The sequence below is a fragment of the Apostichopus japonicus genome, chromosome 7, assembly GCF_037975245.1.
Source record: "Apostichopus japonicus isolate 1M-3 chromosome 7, ASM3797524v1, whole genome shotgun sequence".
Taxonomy (NCBI): Eukaryota; Metazoa; Echinodermata; class Holothuroidea; order Aspidochirotida; family Stichopodidae; genus Apostichopus; species Apostichopus japonicus.
In genome coordinates, this window is record NC_092567.1 from 4,918,980 (window position 1) to 4,938,697 (window position 19,718).

The 19,718-nt window shown below is 38.0% G+C and overlaps 2 long non-coding RNA genes across 2 annotated transcripts; both read right to left on the reverse strand.

Annotated features, from left to right (window-relative positions):
• Window positions 1-1,313: 1,313 nt before the first annotated feature.
• Window positions 1,314-5,591, reverse strand: LOC139970317 (uncharacterized). The gene is made up of 4 exons (XR_011794112.1): window positions 5,180-5,591; window positions 3,614-3,723; window positions 2,685-2,800; window positions 1,314-1,487 (listed from the first exon to the last, which is right to left on the reverse strand). It is a non-coding gene; the product is annotated as an uncharacterized lncRNA (long non-coding RNA).
• Window positions 5,592-12,401: 6,810 nt separating this feature from the next.
• LOC139970319 (uncharacterized) lies at window positions 12,402-17,883 on the reverse strand. Its single transcript, XR_011794113.1, has 3 exons — window positions 17,418-17,883; window positions 15,714-15,826; window positions 12,402-14,781 (listed from the first exon to the last, which is right to left on the reverse strand). It is a non-coding gene; the product is annotated as an uncharacterized lncRNA (long non-coding RNA).
• Window positions 17,884-19,718: the final 1,835 nt, after the last annotated feature.

Here is a 19,718-nt window from a genome sequence, read left to right on the forward strand (position 1 = left end):
TAAGAAATTTGAGCACAGAAACAAGAAGTTCAACAGATTACCTATACAATGCAAGCTGACTTGAATGGAACACACATGGTATCACACATACAAACCTCTCATATGTCTTTAATGTCTCAATTGTTTGTAATTTGAACACAATTTGTAAGTATAATGATATGAAATTTACAGAAATAAAAGGAAAGGTCAATGATGGTGCAGGTTTACCTAAATCTTCAAGCCAATGCACATAGTAAACATATCAAAGATTGTAAATTTCACAGGCACCTAGGAATTTTCACACATATCAAATATGAATCCCTAACCAGTTCTCTTTATAAAACGTATTTTAATGTTAAACATTGCATACAGCATGAAAAAGCATGACAATCACAAAACTGTTTGAAATCTAGCTCTAGTAGTTAAAGTGTAAATTTTTGATTGCCTGTTTCCCTTCTCAAGAATAGTCAGATCTGTACATTTGTCTTAAAAAAGACCCTCAACTCTGTCATAAGTAGAATCAAACAACATCAATGTGTACATGTTATCGAAAAAATGATAAGATGAATTTTATAAGCAAACGTATACAAACATTTCAAGTCATATTTAAATAAAGTTTCACATAAAGACACATACAGTCAGTGCATGTTTATGAAAAATGATAACATGCAAAGAAGTGAAAGAATTTTAAGTTACAAAAACCAACTTAATTATTGAACCAATGAAATGAGTAAAAGCAGCAAGGTTCGGATTTAAGAAGTAAGTCATAACTTTTTGTTTGAAGAAAACCTGTAACAAACAGATTAAACTATCCAGTTCACTAAAAAGTCATTGCTTGGAAGAGATAAATGCCATAAGATCTCTGATGCTGCTTGAAATGTTTGCGCCCAAGAATTCGTATATGAAGGTTTGAAGAAACTTCCATGTCAGCTTGCAATGTTGCTGGAATTCAATATCGAAAATATACACCGCCTTATGCATTGAAGACTCACCCCAAACCGCGTGCGGCCATCTGAAAAATTAACTTTTTGTTGCTTGCAAGTGACGTGTTGTTCGTGTCGCTACAAAATGCAGACAGTACAGTAATAAAACGTGATACGTTTTTATCTTTAGCTGGACCTGAGATGTCCATCGCCGTATCGTTTATACACTGCTGTGGGTATTGACCGCAGCTGTATGCACTGACTGTATACTAGTGTCTAATTACCGCCGGTAGCAAGCTGTGTATGTATTTTCTGGGATCGATGGTGGTGTCTAACACTTCTGTTACACCTCATTCGAAACTAGGTCAGATTACCGTCATTAGACATTTCTTTTTGCGCGAGTCTTCACACCCTTTAAAGCAAACACGTATTGCTTTCAGTAGGGATGGTTGTGGCAGAGCATGTCTCTCGAGAATAACATAGGCCTGGGATGGTGTTAGGTGGGTGCCTCTGCACACTACAAAGGGCTGTGGCGTCATGTCCACATCGATAGTCCTTTGCGTATACTTCTATGTCAACCTCCTCCTACAGGTATAAAAGAAAAGGTACCATTTATTCCTGATTGTGACTGTAATTTATTCCTATCTGTGACAGGGACATTTCAAATCAAAGAAAATGCAATGCAGAATCTGACCGTGACACCTTTTCACTAAGTAGTACTAACCTTAGTTAGACAGGACAAGAAAGAATGTAACTGCTGAGCACACACAGCTAACAGCACCTCTGACCAGATTCCAGAATAGACAAATTATGTGAACGTGGAATTTCCGTCACATGAAGCACGAGATATTTTCTCTCATAATAGCCGTAAATTAACATTCATAAAATAAGTGAACTTGCAACTTTAAACAGATTCAGAATAACCTTTTGGTCATGATGCCATTTTAGTAGTAATTTCATGTAGCAACTTTGAACATTCATACATTACAGTAATCTTACTAGTTTTACCTCAACCAAATACTTAGACTCTGCAGTGATCACGCAGTGAAGGTCAAGCGAGACATCAACATGCCTAACAGTTTTGGTATGACACTGCTGGGTGAGCGTGGGACATGATAAATATTTTGGTGGGGGTGGGGGTGGGAGGGGAAGGTTTCCCAGCATTTCATGACAACAAAGTTCCCTGATGAATTTTCAATATTCCCTGACGATTAGTTCAACCTATTTCTAGTGTGATATGTCTTCACACTGTTTGGACATGAGCCAATATATAAGACTGACTGCTCTCTTGGGTCAATCAAATTCCCTAGCTTTTCCCTTATTTTTGAGGCATTTTTCTCAAATTCCCTAACTTTCCCTGACTGGAAAAAGGGAAACTAATTTTCAAGGTTCTGCTCCCATTTTCCAGGATGGCTGGCAACCCTGCTAACCAATCTGCCCTCACAGACCCCCCCCCCCACACCCAGGAAAATCAGTCTCAATGACCCCAGTGTTGAGAAACTATGATTTAATTGTTGTGTCTGTTTATTCCCCTCTCAAGAAAGGATGATGTGTACAGATTTTAGACCCTCTAACTGGAGAAGTTTCTTAAAAGTTGGTCATGAAAGGGAAACACAAATAACATAAAGTTTATTACTAGTTGACTAAATGATCTCTGTCAAATTATATATACCTAATTTGCAATGTGATTCAGATCATGAAGCAATTCCAAATTAAGATCACAAAATCCATTGATTCATGCATGATTCCAACAAATTTTACCTTTTTGAATAAACTACTTACCGGCTGAACAGTGATGAAGCTTTTCATGGATTGCTGTGCCGAGCTATGGCCCCTTTTACCCTTCACACCTCGTAGTATTATTGGTAGCATGAAGAATGCAAAGTTCTTCTTTTGATCTGTGAATTAGAGCATATCACATTACCAGTGTTTGTATGTAGGTACTTAAGTTTTATGGGTCAATTTTCTGAACAAAGGTTTAATAATGCCATCCACAGCTTTTCATCCAATTTTGGAGTGGTAAAATAAGTTTCCCTGTTACTTATCTCCTTTTCCCTGTTCCAGTTAGTATGTATTACGTAAGAACATGTAACATTTCTCAAAAGAGCATTGCATGTACATAAATTGGAGCACAGTACCTGTAATGGGAACGAGGCCAAAATTAAATATAAAACCTAGAATTTTGTAATTCCTTGGCACATAAAATGGGTTATTTACTCTCTTTTTTTAGGTAAGAACATTCATCACTATAAAATGTCTGATATATGTTTCTCCACATCATCAACAAAATTGCCTATCGATACTTTTGTGTCACAAATAATGGTTTGTACAAGTTATGATGGTATATTTGAGGCTTTCAATCTCTCAATGAAAATTGCAGCAGGGTCATTACTTTGGTCAATTTCAAGATCTCTATCTTCTATGTCACCGCATGAATATGCATCATCGCCACTCTCAGTTTCTTCCATGAACATTGTTTTCATTTACTGTTAGTTCAGATGGCAAACTATGTTTTGTGAGCAGATGCCTTTTGTAACCATAGCATGTGTCAAATTTTAATTTACAGTTTTCCTTGCTACATATAATATTTGACCTATGTTGAGCATTAATGCCATGGACATGTTTCAAGTGAAAGAAATAAGTCCTAATGTTGCCATCTACAACCCTGAGACACTTGAAAATGTATATCCCATTTAGTTTCTTTAAAGTACCTTCTGTCACCAACCCTTCAAAAATTTCATCCTAGTGCCAATCTTTGGTATGAGCTCCTTTATAGTACCTTCATCCAACAAGGACAATGCAGCATTGTCTATCTCATTCTCTGAAATAACAACAACAAAAAACTAACATTTAAAGAAAATAGCATAAAGCTTTAAAATCAAAACAGTGCCAAAAAGCAATAAAGGGAGGGGAGAATTCATTAAAAAAATTGTTGTACCTTCATCAAGTAGTGATTTTTTATGTTTTTCAGTGTAAGCAGATAGAGTCTTAAAATCTACATGGTTGTATGTGGTTATTGCGAAGGAAGTTACAACCGTTTTTGATACCCAAATGACACAGTTTGGGCCAAAAATGTTTTTTCAAAGAACTACATTACCCTCCATAACACCATTCTAAATGGAAATGTTTTTTTTCATTTTCTGACAATGATACATGATTACCACGGGTCAGATATTTGGCTGTGAGCCAACAAAGTGATGAAATATATAAAATATATCAATGCAAAATTTCCCAATTTTTTTTTTATTATGCCAAACAACTTGGTTAACCAAACCAAAGGGTCATCGAAAGTTCATTATGGTTTTAATATTTTGGATAAATGCATACACCTAGCCTTAGCATAGGCCCCTTTAAGTTTTATCACTCAATTTATATATACCTGAAAAAGAAAATGATAGGAGGAGACATATTTTTACATGTCAAAATCTTGTCTTTCTGATCACAGTCTCGGGCCTACAGATACGCCTACTGTACCAGTTTTGTGGAAATTTTGCAGACGTAGGATCTACACTTAAACCACAAATTTATGAATATTGTGAGCCCCAATAAAAATCAACATTTGTAATACTAAGGCGAGGTATATAGTTTCTTGTCCTGCCTGCATCCTTTTGCCCACTGGGTCAATTTCCTTCCCTTTTTTAATTTTCAAATTTGAACAACCAATTTAAGCAAATTTTTACCACAGAAATTCCCCTTCTGGTCGCACTCTCCGTAGGTTAATTTTCTGCACCCTCACTTTTTCTGAACAGTTAGGACAAGAAACTATTTTATTTATACAAATGTGATCAATATGGCCCAGGCAATACTAGCATTTATTTAAGTTATATTTGTAATATATGACACAAATATATTTGTAATAGTAAGTAATATATGACACTCAAACTAAGTTTTCCAAAACAATTTTCTGCAAGCTAGTATGAAGTGGACTAAGTTAGGCCTATCCTTAGTGACATCTTAATAGTTTTCTTAACTTTGTTCAGAAAACTGACAAATGTGAGACTAGGACTGGTCAAGTGTCATCAACATTACTTATCCCACGCCAAACACAAGCATAACGTTATACCTCCGTAGCCTAACGCACACGCAAAGCGCGCTCTATCTTGTGCAGCAGAGTTAGGCCTAGCCTACGCACGGGCTAGTCTGGGCTACGAACACAATATATACTGTTAACCTAACGTTTGGAAATTGCCAAGTCTGTAGACGGACATAGCCTAACGTTAGGCTAGGCCAAGTAATACTAGCCAATCCTTTGGGGGTATGAATACATTATACTATACCTTCAATGATTCCTTCAAGTCTTCTACCCTCCAAATTCGTTAAAGTGTCGACACATCACCATCATCAACCAGCGACGAGAAAGACATAATTCAAAATTTACTCATGAATATACTCAAGAATATTCTATTGCAATTCTATCGTATGTGCCGTATCTAGTAGAAGTGTGCTGTTATCACGTCGCAGCGCGCAACATGCCTTCACTAGTCCTCCAGCGTAGTTAGTATACGGATGTACGTACGCAATGATCACATTGCAGTGCGAATTGTACGACAATATTTTGGCGGGAACATTGCCCAGACGTTGGGCAAATGGACTCGTATATATACAGGATAAACGTTGGATAAATGTTTCCAACACCACTTTACCCATAATGGTTAAAGAATTAACCAACATTTTCGTAAAACATCTCTACCCAACAAATTTTTGCCCAACGTTTTAAGAGTGTATAACGACTATTATAAAACTTCGTTGAGGAAATGAAACAAATGCCAGATATTTCCGAAACCGAACACTACACACATAGGCGTAGGAGGCGGGGGGCTGCAACCCCCCCCCCCCAATATTTTTTTCTGAAATTTCGGGCAATATGCTGAGAATTTTTCGGGCACCTACTGAAAGAAAAATAAATTGCAATACATAGCTACATCTAAAGGAAATGAATTAAAAATCATCTCCTTAGCCATTACTAATGTAAGAGAGAGTTTTGACATAATTGGACCTCCATGCTTTTTCTCCATCTGCATAAGACATTTTGTTGTTTACATTAGCATCCCGCGGTGTACTGCGCAACTTTCACGGATCGTACGGTACACGATGGCATGCGATGTAATAACCGATGCTTGCTTACATGATAATGACATTAACATGTTGAACGCGCGCTTCGCGCGCGAAAAATTTTGGTTATATTTTTCGGGCAAGACGTTTCAGCTTCCCAAATCAAATTGGGCTGCTTCGCCTTTGACTACATACACAGACAGTTTTGAAGCTGTTCATCCTGGAACGCCATTTTCATGCTCACTGATATGATTTTGTATCTGCTGTTTGCTTGACAAATTTGCCAAGGGAGGGGCGAAGTCTGTAGGCAAACTATCTAAGCGTAGCGCCACCATGAGTTGGCGCGAAGCGTACAAGAAAATTTTGGCCGAAAAGGCCGCCCAGATCGCTGGAAATGACACTTCCCAGGCCTTGTTAGTTGTATCTAAGCATTTTCTATTTTGAAATTACTAGCGATATCATAAAAAATATGCTCATGTGGTCGCCCCCTTCCCGAAATGCGTCATGTTCCCCGACGACTCGGTCGAGTTCGAGACCAGCCACAGTTGGTTTCAAAGCACAATTCTACAATTGTTTAAGGCGTCCATACACACACACGCGTGATGATATATATCGTATATATATAGATACATTAGTGAGAGAGGAAAAATGGAAACGTCAAAAATGGAGTTGTCGGTGTAAGGGGTAGGGTGAGGCGCACGCCCCTCCCGAAACCCTCGATTCGTCACTGGCTACCCTGTGTATATAATAGGGATCAGCGCTATAATGATGTCACTGTTCCTCGTTCTCTTCCCGGTGTCTTGGCGTGTTTCTTTTACTCCCTCCTTTTCTCCTTTTTCTCTCTTTCTTCTTTTTCTTTTCCCTTTCTTCCTCTCCTCTTCCCCATTTTTCCCCTCTTTTTTCCCTTTTTTCTTCTTTTTTTTCTCTCCTCTTTCTCTTACCCGGGGGCGCGCGCCCCCAACGCCCCCCCCCCTGGATACGCACCTGTTCTTCATTCATTTGTTAATAGAAGGAAAGACGGCAAGGAAATGTATGGGATGTTAAGATGGATTAAAGACGGGATAACAAAACAAAAATGATCCTGGCTTTTTACTAAACGTTTATTCCAAGTGCGATAGTTTAGCGATGTATCGCTACACGGTCAGAGCCGTAATGTTTGTTTAATTCAAGTTGAAAGCAGATCTTTTTTTACGGGAAATCCCGTCTTGGCAACTTTTGACATGCGGGATTTGAAATCAAATTGTGGGAATCGCGCAATCCCGCGGCTAATGCAACCCTTGATCGTAACAAAAGAAACAGTCGCAATTTCATGCAAGGTGTTTCTCTATTTATGTGCATTTGCATTATAATTTATTATACATCAAAACATGAAAATCATTTGTACATGACAACAGGAGTATCGATTGAAAACGTATATTTCGGAGATGTAATGTAAGGTGGCATAGTGATGTTCCATTTATGGGTGACAGCCCGATATTAATAAGGTTCTATATTTATAAGGTTCATTGTTCATAAGGGTCATCATCCATAAGGTTTATTGTTAATAAGGTTCGCTTATCATAATGAGCAAAAGGTTCATTGTTGATAAGGTTCGTTATTCACAATTAAAAAAAAAAGGTTCGTTGTTCATAATTGGTAAAAGGGTTCGATAATCATGATGGTGAATGAAGGCTCGTTATTCATAATAGGACGAAGGGTTCGTAATCCATAATAGACAAAAAGGTTCGTTATTCATCATAGGAGGAAAGGTTCGATATTCATAATGGAACAAAGGGTCCGTTATTCATAATAGGCCTAGCCAAAAAGGTTCGGTATCATTCACAATGAGGAAAAGGACCCCCTTTAGGAAACGTACAAGTTTATGCCGATTCCGTACAAGTCGGTAGGAAAATGGAGGATGTCTTTTGCACTTGTATGACGCACTCCTCTCCTATGATGAATAACGAACCTTTGTTTCACATTATGGATTACGAATGCTTTGATCGATTATGAATATCAGATCTTTCTTCCTATTATGAATAATGAACCTTTTTGTCTATTATGGATTACGAACCCATTGTTCTATTTTGAATTTCGAACCCTTTGTCCCATTTGAATAACGAACCTTTTTGTCCATTATGGATATCGAACCGTTTTGCCCTTTATGAATATCAAACCTTTGTTTCCATTATGAATACCGGACCTTATAAATTATGATCCCTTTTTATTATGAATAACGAACCTGTATTCCATTATGAATAGCGAACCTTTTTATCGAAAAAAATGCACGTTATGAATAACGAACCTTATGAACAATGACCCTTATGAATAGCGGACCTTATGAATCTCGGGCAGACCCCCATTTATGTACATGTTACACTGTATTTTGCTAATGACGTATACAACATTACAGTAAAGACGCACATATGCCGCAGCTCCTTAGTCAAATCACCCCTGCCCCTATGGCGGGCCGCGAATATTTTTTTCCCAAACTGAACTGACACTGAAATGATTTCCTCGATTCTGATTGGCTGATCAAAACCGGAATGGTAGTCTGCGTTTATCAATGAATGTATGTGACACTGTTAGTGTTGATCATACCAATCCTCATGTGCCGCATTATGTCAAAAATTAAGTTAGAGTCTGTAGGCCTAAGTGTGCCTAAGTGTAGATACAATGTGGGGCTTCCAGTTATCAAGAGCTACTGTAAGGGCGGTAGGCCCTATATTAGTGAATTTGAGATCTCGAACTAGTACGAATACGTATATATACGGTTAATGCAGGCCTACTATGTCACCATGTATAAGAACTTCTAATTGTACAGGTAAACATATGTGTTTCAGTACGTATAGGTTATAAGGCTATATACAGGCGCGTATCCAGGATTTTCTAACCCGGGGGGCGCGAATTACCATCTAAGCGGAGCGCCACCATCGGTTGGCGCGGAGCGTACAAGAAAATTTCTGGTTTTGATACCCCCAGATCACCGGAAATGGCACTTCTCGGGCTTGAAAATGAGCAACCAGATGTACACTTTTGCCTGAGAACCAAGTATATCCCAAAAGTTTTTTTCCATCCATAACCTTTTTGAAGATTGTAACCAGTCACACATCATGTTCGACCTCATTGCATGTCCTATGGATCATTGCTTTTGTAGGTGATTCTACGTCACCGCCCACAATATCCGAAAGCCCCACTTTTCAAGGTTTTAAGCCGATTATTTGTTGAGAATCTGAAAATTCCCATTTCTCGTGAATAAAAATCACTTCAAAACATACCCATGATGTTGCACAAAATTCAATCTATGGACAACCAATATAGAAAAACCTCCTTGAACCCCTAATAGACAGGTCAAAATTGCACGAGTAGAAGAAAGTATGATGAAGAATGTTGGTGAGGAAATTTTCGAAAATTCCGACACAGTTAATTTCTTGGTGTAGAAATATTGCAACCTCTTATAATGGCTATTATAAAACTTGGTTGAAGGAAATGAAAAATAACAGATATTTCCGATATCATGTATATCGAAAGCGAACACTACACACATAGGCGTAGGTCCCGTAGGAGGCGGGGGCTGATATTGGCATCGATATGTTGAACGCGCGCGAGGCGCGCGAAAAATTTCGGTTTTTTTTCGGGCAAGTCGTTACAGCCCCAAATCCAATTTGGCTCCTACGCCTTTGACTACACACATAAACAGTTTTTTGAGGCTGTTCATCGTGGAACATGCATTTCAATGCTCACTGATATGATCTTATATCTGCTCTTTGCTTTACAAATTCGAACAGGCGTGTAGCGAGTAATTGCCAAGGGAGGGGCGAAGCCTGTAGGCAAACTATCTAAGCGAAGCGCCACCATGGGTTGGCGCGAAGCGTACAAGAAAAATTTTGGCCGAAAAAGCCTCCCAGATCGCTGGAAATGACACTTCCCAGGCCTTGTTAGTTGCATCTAAGCATTGTCTATTTTGAAATTACTAGCGATGTCATAAAGAAAATTTGCACGGGGGGGGGGCGGTCGCCCCCTTCCCGAAATGCGTCATGTTCCCCGACGACGCGGTCGAGTTCAAGACCAGCCACAGTTGGTTCCATATAGCACAATTGTACTACAATTTATACAATTGTTTAAGGCGTCCATACACACACACGCGTTATGATAGACCATATATAGTATTTATATAGATACATTAGTGAGAGAGGAAAAATGGAAACGTCAAAAATGGAGTTGTCGGTGTAAGGGGTAGGGTGAGGCGCACACCCCCTCCGTAATCCTTGATCTGTCACTGGCTACCCTGTGTATATAATAAGGATCAGCGCTTTAACTCTGACTGTTCCTCTTTCTCTTCCCGAGGTCTTGGCTCTCTTTTACTCCCTCCTTTTCTCCTTTTTCTCTCTTTTTTCTTTTTCTTTTCCCTTCCTTTCTCTCCTCCTTTTCTTTTTTTCCCCTCTTTTTTCCCTTTTTTCTTCTCTTTTTTTTCTCTCCTCTTTTCCTTACCCGGGGGGCGCGCGCCCCCAACGCCCCCCCTGGATACGCACCTGATATACAACTAGTTAACAAGTCAAACGACAAAGACATATCGTCGAATGCCATGTTTGTGTACACTCAATGGCTGACACACACTCACTCGCGCGTCTTCATGGCCAATGCATATTCGACTAGGCCTATCTAGATTCATTTACTGAATACATTTTGAATTTATGATTATAAAACTAAAAGTATCGCAACCCCGAATGTACACAAACACCACGGTACATATATATGCCTACTACATGTATACAATTACAAATGCACTGTGTTTTATTGTTTTGTATACTATACACAGTACAATAGGCTTCATGTATGTACTGTGTAGAGCGGAGTCAAGCGAGTAAACAAACGATCGAGGACTGCCTATAATGGGCGCAGTGGGAATAGTTGCTTCACTATATGGTCAATTCCATGATAAGGTCAACATCATACCAAAAAATTTAAAATCATTGTACATTAAAATTGTATAAGTTTCCAATAAATAGAATACTTGTAGTTACTAAAAATAATTTTTTCACCCCAGAAACATCATTTGTTTGATTATGGGGTCGGTAATAACAAATGGTTCCCGTAGTAACTAAATTATGAAAAATACAGTGAAATTTCATTTTGTGCAGATTTGTACATATTAATCATAGGTATCATCAGTGTTTTGGACTAATTATATTTGCTATAGCATAGTGCTCACTTAATAGCTTCAATTTTTTTCTACATCAAGGCATTAGACAATAGTGGTGAATTGAAAACACCCTCGATTTACTGTCACGCGAGTCACAAAATTTACTGTTTTTGTTTTTTTTCTCCTTGCCTGCACAATAGTTTTACTCCAAATAATGAATATCAAGTCTTCACATAGATACCAAAAGGATTACTGAATTTTCCTTCCCAGAAGATATTCAAATTTTGCGGAAAATCACCCTTTACGAATGTCACGCGAGTCACGTCACGCGAGTCACGTCAAATCAAGATAGTGTTTCTACCTATTTACTGTGTGAAATTTGCAGGGATGTTATAGTTTGATGACTGAATCACTGATTAAAGATATCATATATGCATTCCCCTTTACTTAGGCAACTTGAACAATATGGGCACACATAATGCAACTAATTATGATAATTTCATTTGAAGTATCAGAATTTAAAATCATGAATATTTATTCGCAATATAATGCCTATTTTATCACCACATTTGGAAAGTTAGCACTTGTCATTGATTTTTAAGTAATATACAAAAACATAATCTATATTTGTATCTGGCAATTCCATGTGCTATGACTTGACAACCTTAAGGTTTTAACTGCTCAATCATTCCCAAAATCCTATGAGCGAATGTATCTTCTCAAATATTACACTTTTGGTGTATTCAAATATGACAAATGAGAATGGTAATTTGAATCACATTTTGATAGATCTCTTTCTTCTATAACTCTCAAATGAATGACTTCAACAGACTAAATGTTGTTACAAATATTAATTGACAAGATATATTGCCTGAACAACTGTACTACCCGTACAGTATATTACCTACTGTCTGCAGTCATGAAGGTAACTCGGGGACATAATATCATCTGGACATTCCCAAGGGAAGTACCTTTTGGACACTTTCTAGACCAATGAATGTTATATTTCACTATGCAAGATCTATACCTTTGATTCACTACTGCATTTGGTCTAGAACTATCCGAAAAGTGAACTAGTCACGCGAGTCACGTTTTCTTGTCACGCGAGTCACAATACATCTTCATCGTTATTTCCATGCGTTACAACATTTTTTTTCAAAGTTGCATAGCAATTGAGGTAGAGGTGTTTTTCAACTTCAGTATGATTACAAAAAGTGATTGGAAATATTTTAATAAGACATAAGAAATCGAACATTTGTGTGTGCATTCTGATTTTTGCTAATACACTGCAAAAACAAATTGGTTGAATGCAACCCAAAAAATGGTTAATTTCAACCAATTTGATCACTTGTTGTGAGTCCCACCAATAAATTGGCTACCATAACCAACATCAATTGGTTAAGTCATTAAACAATGAAAATTGGTTACATTAACCAATAAAATTGGTTAAGTCCACCAATTATGCAACCAATTTATGTGGTTGACATAACCAATCCTGTTCCTTAACCAATTAATTGGTTATTGGTTGTTGACTTCAGTCAGCTCTCCCTCATCTGTTCCAGCGTCCAGCACTGCAGCTCTCCAGTGTAGGCCAAAAATGAATCGAACAACATTTTTTTATGGTATTATAGCTTTAACACAATCATGTATTGCTCTTGGAACTCTACAACAGCATGCAATTTACATAAAATGATATGGCAAGGATGATATGAGGTATACAGTCAAGGTTAGTTCATTTGCAAAGAAACAATATCGATGCAACAATGCATATAAGATTTTACAATTTTCTGTGCCGACTGTGCGTGTGCAAATAAAGAAAAAACAACAGGAAATGGAGCTTTTATTAAATAAAGGGCAGGCAAGCACTATGGACGGAATCTGCATTGTTAAAACATTTGCCATTCCAACCTTTCTGAAGAAAGTAAACAGCAATATTGTGCATAGTTTTATAATGAGCACAATAGCCTATCAGAAAAGGGAAACTGCTGTCAAGACAATTTTAATGGTAGAATTCATAATACTGATCAGAGAAACCACTTGGTAAAATGGCTTTAGTTTTATAGCACACTTAGTTGAATGTTTACACTTGAAATCATAAAAACAGTATCATAAAAGTTGGATAGGACGGATAGATAAAACATTCCCCAAAAATTCATGTTGCTAAATATAAGGAAAACTATAGCTGTTCAATTTGAAGAAAAGCTTCAAAAACAAACGTTCCCAAGCTTTAATATTCAGAAAACTTCATCAGTTTGAGTAACAACATAACCAAAATTAGTGGACGGACAAATGAATGAAAGAATTTAACCCTTACTCCACTGAAACCTTATCATATAACTCAGGTGGATGTTTAGTATCTTCAAGTAATAAAACAAATGATACTTAAGGAGTACAAACATGGTTATAATAAACAGATATCAAGGGTCAGAAATTCATACTCTAAAACTGCATGCCATAAAAAGTTGGGTGACATACTTTCATGGTATGCATTACATCAGACTTAAATTCAGTCACATTGTAACATGTTAACTTTGCCTGTTTTTTATTCCATAAAAATTTATAAAATTTACAAAAAGGGACATGTAACACCCCCCTCCCTGGTATTGCAAGTATTAATCTTATGCAACCCGTCCACAAAAACACCAATTTCCAACATTTTCAGTAACTACAGGAAGTGATACATGAATAAGGAGGCTAATTACAAATATTGTCATGCAATGATCTCTTTTCAGACTTGTCAAAAAATAATCAATATCAACTCAATAAGCCCCTTTAATGGCCAAGCAGAAGCCTTGCACATGTCCACCATAGTTTAGTCAGAGTCCAGTCTCAGGATCGACAGCAGTTCTCTTACCCGTGGTGTTACAGAATCATACTGTGTTTCAATATTATAAATGCCTCTCTGCAGAAAGGTCCACGGAGACTTACACTCCAATGGATATTCAATATTGAAGACCTGAAAAGTTTTAAAGCAGACATCTATGCCTTTAACAACTGAGGGCACTGAATAGACAATGTTGTTCAAAAATACAAAGACTTGCACAGGTGTTTGCAATGATGTACTCACTGCGCTAACACGCGTTAGCATGCACATGATTCGACATGTCGAACGATGGGTGAGTTGCCTGGTACAGTGTTACTAGGCTGGTCACTAACCGTGCCTCCAATGACGTCACAAGCTTGATACGCGCACATACGTTTTTTCGCTTTCAGATTGCAGACGGGCTGAGTCTGGCCTGTAATTGGGAATTCACAAGGTCGTATTCCTGTGTTTATGGACGTACTAGTTTAGTCGGGAAAACATTCGCTTTATTTCAAGTTGTACCCAAAGATCATTTACTGAGAAACTTACTTTGGCCGTGTCATACCCACTTTAATGAATTTGACAATTTAATGCATGATAATAACTAACTTGTGCAAACTAAATACAATTGTCATGAGCATTCCTGCAAAAGTCATCACAATCAGAGAAACAATAGGACTACAGTACAGTATTCCATACCCAGTGGTGGCCGCTGGGGTCCTTGAATCTTGGATATTCCTCCAAAATTTTATTCAGCGAAGGTTGCTCATCCCCGTGTATCCATGAGAGCCGTGCTGTTTGTGTCTCCCTCATATATTGCTGTACAGTGTCAGACGGAGCAAGATTATGACGAAGCCAGGCCTTTCTTTCCCCTACTTCATCATCAGTCAGTTCTTGTAATCCTGATAAAGAATACATAAACAAACACAGAGTTATTCTCATGCCATAACAGAATAAAGTAAGCTTTTAAAAACCCTCCACAGTAAGATTTATAACTCTGCATGGCCTGCCATACACCTGGCGCTTGCAGAAAATTCCTCATCATAGCTTTAAGAGGGATGTAATAACAAGTATCTTTAATTTGAACTTGGTGAGAAATTCCAGTTTCAGCATGCATCCTCGATTCAAATCTTCAGGTTGCACGAGTGTACCAGTCGCTAAAAAGTACTTCTTCTCCAGATATTCTGAGTTTAAACCTTGAAATGGTTCACTCAGTGAATCAAAGTTTTCTTCAAGTTTCTCAAGTATGACAGACGGTTCCTCTGGTGAGTCTGCGTACCTCTTAAAACTTTCAATTGTTGAAGCTTTCAAGTTTCCTACAATGTTCTTCACCATACTGGACACACTTTCAATAACAAATGAAGTGCTTGACATGGTCATAGAACTACATGATCTCAATTTTGAAACAAAAAGAGCAGCTTCTGTACAAACACCATGTTCATCAAAGTCTAATATTTCAGGTGAAACTTCACAAACAGGTTCATAATCAGATGTAGACTTGCTATCATTGTCCTGCTGTTGGTTTACATTTGCTGGTACAATCCCACGGTTTTCACAGGGTCCATCGGTAGGCCTATGTGGTTCCTCTTCAGACATTTTATCAGAATGTACATTAACCAAATGTTTTCTGTAGGAACAGTATCTTGTGAAAGTTCGCATACATCCATCCTGGTAACACATGTATGTTGAGGAATCACTATTAATACCATGTAACACTTTTAGATGCCACCGTAAACTTGAAAGGGGCAAATCCCTCTTACATACATAACATGTGTACCCCATGAGCCCAGCCCTAGTCACAGAATCAAAACTACAGTACGAAGAGGAGGCTCACCTTGAGGTCTGCTAGACGCTTCAAAAATTTCAAGCGAGGGCCAGTTTTTGGGATCCATGCCCTTACATCCTCTTCTCCAAGCAAGAATAATGCTTCTTTGTCGATTTCATTTTCTGTTCAGAAGGCAAAAAGACAAGTATATAAGTTGGTCTAATCTGTAGTTAACCCCAAATAGAATAAACATTTACAGAACAGCGGAGTGTAGCAAGTAAAGCTACAGTACAGTATGCCAACTGTAATCCTTTTGCGGAGCTGGATAAAAAATGTTTATCTCCTAGGAAGGGAGTTGAACTAAAATTGTCCACAATTTCTTCCATGTTTTCATGTAAAAAACAAAACTTTCCCTCCAATTGCTAAAATTTCCCTTCAAGTAAACAAATATCCCAGGGAGGAGCCTCCCAGCTTCCCAACTCTTTCCACCTATGGCCTTTTGTATCATTTTGCAATTGCCGATTAAATATGGGATATACTGTTCTGTAGCTGATACCGTTAATCACACAATTTAATAGGGAGAATATTGAAGTGTACAGTTGATATTAATAGAGTAGCTTGCACTGTGTGCCTACATAGTGGCACTCCACGAACCCTCAAAAACAGTAGTAAACTCAGTGTTCTACAGGAGGGTACATTACAGCAATATAACACACATCAATTTACAAAAGTGGGCTGTCAATCTCATATGGTGGACGTTGGGGGTACTTGGGGGCAGCGATAATTTTTAGGGGGACATGTGACATGCCACTAAACCCACCCTCACCGAGCAAACAGCCCTTTAAGAACTGTCTCATCTATTCCTTTCTAAAATTGTGTGATATACTCCACTCTTGAAACATGATTTAGCATGCTACTTAATCTCTGAGTCTTGTTAATGCAAAATAACTAAAATAAAACACAGTTGATGGTGTGACTGATAAGGCACAGTAGTTTTCTGGAAAATTGAAGAGTGCTAGCCTACTGCAGTACTTGCAACACAATGAGTGCTTGGGTTACGTGCATCTAGTATAGGCTACAATGAGTGACTAGGCTAGTATATAGGCTAGTACGTGGTGCAATGTACTACCATACAGCCCATATGCGAAGGATTGAAGTGGTTGACGGCCCTAAGTATACTTTTCTTCATTATTCGATCCCTCTTCTTGAGCAAGTAGCCCAGGCCTAACATTATAAAAACGTGTTGATGAAAAAAATTCAGCATTCCTAATTCCGTCCTTACACTCAGTTTTCAAATTCCTCTCACATTTCCTAGCTGCTGGGACATTTTTGTACCCAATACTGGCAATAGGCCATTACAATACCATGTACATTTTGGTAAAAAGCGGGGACATTTTGGTTGCTAAAAGTGCAGGGATGTTTTGGTCTGGGGACATTTTGACTGGATAGCTACCCTCCAAGTTCCAGAGAAACAAAATTTAAAAAAAAGTAGCCTGGGACCTAGGTCTAGCACTAAGCAAGTATAACACTAGTCCAGTGCTAGCTTAGGACAGACCTCAGCCTGCAGGTACAGTAGTGTACGCAGCACTGTAGGAGGCCTAGGCCTACAGCGCTATTATATCATAATGTTAGGCTTAACATTTAGTGGTAACACTAGGCGAACGTCGCTTGTCATGTCACTAAAGTTGCATTGGTAGGCTAGGCCGTATAACCTTAGCCTACAGTAATGCCAATACATTGATTATTACTGCACAATTTACATAATCTTCTTACCTTCAAAGACTTCGTGAAGCATTTCTAGGTTCCATTCTGTTAGAATGTTCTTCACGTAATGGTCCATGTCGATTAAAATGAGCGGAATTAGCTTAGTTTACCTGGTACACCTTGCCGTTGTGCCTGGAGTGCACTCATCAGTGTTGTGTACGTACGTAACTGGGTGGTTAACACAATAAATTGCAGTGCAGTGCTAGTGGTGGACGCACACAATTAAACGGAGAGCGGTTTCCCGCGCGTGGCGAGCCAAAGCATGCAGAGAACAAAGTCACGGATATGACTCATATAATGACGTACTTAGAACCAATTATTGTTGGTGTAGTTAACCTATTGCTAATGTTCAGGACTACCTACTAAATTGGTGTACGTTGGTTACAAGTAAACAATATAATGGTTGGCTTGACCAATTACATTCCAAACAATGGAATTGGTTATGAAATTAACCAATTTGTTTTTGCAGTGTAGTAACTGTCACGCGAGTCACGTTTAGTTTTTCGCCAATTTCACCCCCAATACTTGAGGTATAAATATTTTTTGTCTACTGTTGTAAGCATTAAGGCTTACCTTACTGACTACATGACTGCTTTTCTCCCAGGTAATTTCTTTATTTGTTTAATGATATTAAATAGAGAGGAATTTTAGTAAAAATGTCACGCGAGTCACCGTGGAATTGACCATATACTTTCGTTCATATATACCTACCAAAAGTTCTGGAAAGTTGCTAATGTGAATATCTTGAATTTGTTCGTGTTGATCATACTGATATCGACAGATTATGGAGGATCCATGTTGAAAATTAAAGTATATCACGTGCTCGCTGATAACCAATCAGAATCGAGGAAATAATTTCAGTGTCAGTTCAGTTTGGGAAAAAAAATATTCGCTGGCGGGCCATCAGTCTCAAATCATGGAAGATCGACTTATACCGATTTAAATTGACATATACCGATTTATTTTACTTATCATCGATTTAAATCGATGATATGTCGAATTAAACTGGTATATGTCGATTTAAATCGATGATATGTAGAATGAAACTGGTAAATGTCGATTTAAATCGGTATAAGTCGATCATCAATGATTTGAGACTGATGACCCGCCATATGCCCCCCCCCCCCCTCCTCCCATAATAAAAAAGAGATACCATAACAACCAACTAGTAAATATCACATGATCAAGAAGCGCGGCGTGAAATATGTATACCCCCCTCCTGTACCCGAACATTCGGCTGTATTCGTTTCTTCCAAGTAATGCATTTAGTTAGTTTTAACCAGGGAGTTGTTATTCCATAACAACTCCCTGTTTTAACTCACTTAAACCAGGGAGTTGTTATGGAACAACTGCCTGCTTAAACGACTACAATGAATCCAATAACGTTAACAAACGAATTTTAGACGTCTGTAGACAAGGTGGTGGACCATACAGTTGAAAACATACAATATATCTTTTCTTGTATTTACGCGTTGACCGTATTTACGCGTTGTTTACGCGTTTTGAATAAAACTACTTGAATTGTATCTGAATCCCTCTCTTAACTACTACTTGCAAGATTAGTGGTTACTCTAATATTTAATTTTTCTTTATGACAGTTTAGCATCTCAGTGAAAATCAAACAAACATATTAAGTTAAAAATTCGACAGATAACACGCGTTAAATGGAATAAAGTATACATCGTTACCTCATTAATTATATAATATCGATGTAAAACTGTACCGAATCGATACACAATATGTATATTGATGACTTGAAAATTAAACTAGTACTCATCTAATATGCATTAAGCCTGTTTTATGCACATTTCGCTTTGTATGCAGATTTACAGACCAAAACTGTAAATTATATATTTTTCTTTGATAGTTTAATGTTATTAAAGAGTGTGATGCGAAGTCCCAGGAAGCTGCAGAAATTTTAGATAAGAAAAGATAAGAAAATTGTACAGAACGTTTCCTGAGCTCAAGCGGGGGCTTTCTCTGGAATATATTTCAAGCGCATGGTTAATTCCAGGAGGGGAAGCTACCTGAAGTTTTTGCATTTGGTGATATCCCTTGTTCTCTCGTAGCGAGATTAAAGCACTAAAATTCGAACAGATGTAATTAATAAATTATAATTATCTATAATGTATTCCATGCAGGCTGAAGGGGATCCGCTGGACCTAAGCTGCACCCTTTGAAGATGTTTTTCGTTCTCTTGAAGAAATTTTGAAACACAGAAATTTATTTAGGAGAAGAACTCAATTTTCTGCGAATGGTAGTGTTAGGCACCGGTGGGTGGGTGGGGGGGGGGGGGTCAGGGGGCGAAGC